Genomic DNA, 1916 nt, shown 5'->3' with positions numbered 1-1916 from the left:
TCTTGACCTCTTTGCCTTTGTGTTGTTCCCTCCCCTACAGCACCGCTACGGAAAGCCCAAAGCGCCACACATTCCTGCAGTCGACAAACGCTTTGTCTTCTTCTTCTTTTTTAACACTCTCAGACCTGAATTACAGCTCTGGAAAAAAAATTAAGAGATCACTTCAGTTTCAGAATCAGTTTCTCTGATTTTGCTATTTATATGTATATGTTTGAATAAAATCAACATTGTTGTTGTATTCTATAAACTAAGGACAACATTTCTTTCAAATTCCAAATAAAAATAGTCATTTAGAGCATTTAATTGCAGAAAATGAGAAATGTCTGAAATGTCAAAAAAGATGCAGAGCTTTTAGACCTCTAACAATGCAAAGAAAACAAGTTCATATTCATAAAGTTGTCATACATCTCCTCCACCAGTCTTACACACTGCTTTTGAATAACTTTATGCCACTTCTGGTGCAAAAAATTAGGCAGTTAAAGCTTGGTATGATGGCTTGTGATAATCCATCTTCCTCTTGATTATATTCCAGAGGTTTTCAATTTGGTAAAATCAAAATAACTCATTTTAAGTGGTCTCTTGTTTTTTTCTTTCAGTGCTGTATAATCCAGTGATAAAAAAATAAGAATACTGTCTTGAATGCACACAAAATAAGACACTACTAATTTTAACATAAACTCTATTTTAAAATAAATGTTTTTTTTTTTTTTTGCTTTTTGTAAACTTCCATTTCTTTTGCAAAATCAAGCAGTTCAGCTTGGTTTGATGACTTGTGATCATTTTTTCCCCAGAGCTGTATTGTATATTGGCATATACAGCACTTATTAAACTGGGTACTATGTTAAAGGATCTGTAAAGGATCTAAAGGGAAATAAAAAAGGAAGTATGATGGTCTCTCTACATCTCCCATGTTTCTGTCACTCTGCACAAAAGGTGTAAGTCTTTTAAAGATCAAAGAGACAATGAGTGCTTTCCTCACATTCACGTCTCAGGGAACATGTGACTATTAGCACATTTACACCAGGTGTGAAAATCGCTCTCGGAGTGTTTCTGTGTTCTGATCAAAATCTTGGAGAACAGAAAGGTCCTAGTTGGAGGTCACGGTAAAAGGCATGGTAAAATAAATATTGGTGTATGTGAAAACACTACTGGTCAACAATTTTAGAACACCCTAATTTTTCAGTAGTCCAGTAGCAGTGCTCTGGCACTCTCATCTTGTAAATGGTAATGGAAATGGAGTTTACAGAATAAAACAACAATGCTCATTTTACTCAAACATATACCTATAAATAGCAAAATCAGATAATTCTATGGTCTCTTAATGTTTTTCCAGAGCTGTATATCTGTCAATATAAAAAGATTTTATAAAAAAAATAAAGCTACATTTATTCAACTGAATCACAATGTAAAGAACAGCTGCCTGATTCACATTATGGAGCCCTTCTTTTAATGTGGTTGTTGTTTGTCACATTGTGATTGGAAGAGAAGTTACATTGAAAACGCAAATCATATTTGTAACAAATTTGTTACTATATTTCAAGACATTGCTGTTGGTTACGAAGATGATGTGCATAATCCTGCATATAAATGTGTGTGAATGTGCTATTTCAGGGACAGATTTGTTCACATTACAGGCAGATACAGGTCAGCTACATTCATCAATATGAATTATTTAAATAGCTTTATCTGATCTGAGCAAAAAATATGAATTGATTAATGAATGTGAAAATATGCTCAATCAGAGTCTTTGTCACTTCTTTTTTCTTTGTTACAGCAAAGCTTTAGATAAAATAAAGTGGTCTCTGGTCAGTACTGTTTCATACTGTTTGCTGATAAATCATCACTAGTTCATAACAGCATAGTGGCATTGTGTGCAAATAAAGAGATCACTCCACAGAGACGCTTCCACACACTTG

This window comes from Astyanax mexicanus, chromosome 18 (genome assembly GCF_023375975.1).
Source record: "Astyanax mexicanus isolate ESR-SI-001 chromosome 18, AstMex3_surface, whole genome shotgun sequence".
Classification (NCBI taxonomy): Eukaryota; Metazoa; Chordata; class Actinopteri; order Characiformes; family Acestrorhamphidae; genus Astyanax; species Astyanax mexicanus.
This window is presented reverse-complemented; position numbering follows the sequence as displayed.